A 635-nucleotide genomic window follows, 5' to 3' on the forward strand; every position below is an offset into this window, starting at 1 on the left:
TATATATATATATATATTGGATTTATATTGGACATCAGCCACCCTGATTCCTAAGATATCAACAAGCACCACTGAAAAATCCATATTGGTCGACGACTAAAAAATAAAAGCTTGATTTTCTCTGTATAACTTAAGAATATTACTGTAAAAAAATATCGTTCCATACAATGTCTTCCCCACTGACTCACTGCAGTATCTCTATGGACCCTTGGCTGACATTACATATCAAAATCGAAAAAAAAAAAAAACCTAAACAAAATAGCATTTATAAATGCTGCTAGTCTAGATATTTTCTCAGCTAACAACTTTACAAATAACATCATTGTTAATGTTTTTTTTAAGCTACTGGTGTCAAGGTGATTTTAGTGGCTGTATTACGTTCTCTTCAAGTTCACACCACAAATATAAATTATCACATTAACCTCCTGGGGTCGGGGTATGGGAATTTCAAAAACCGACCAAATGCATTTTGTCTTCATTTTGAGTTGTGTATATATTGATTCTACTTTCAGACCTGCCAAAGTGTAATGAAATATTTAACTTGAAAAGTGCACTTAAGCTATCTTTCACTAAAATTTAAATTTAAAATATTGAAAATGATTGAAAATTAAAATATTTATTCAAATATTCAAATT

The sequence above is a fragment of the Sinocyclocheilus grahami genome, unplaced genomic scaffold, assembly GCF_001515645.1.
Source record: "Sinocyclocheilus grahami isolate Dianchi unplaced genomic scaffold, SAMN03320097.WGS_v1.1 scaffold5202.1, whole genome shotgun sequence".
NCBI classification, from domain to species: Eukaryota; Metazoa; Chordata; class Actinopteri; order Cypriniformes; family Cyprinidae; genus Sinocyclocheilus; species Sinocyclocheilus grahami.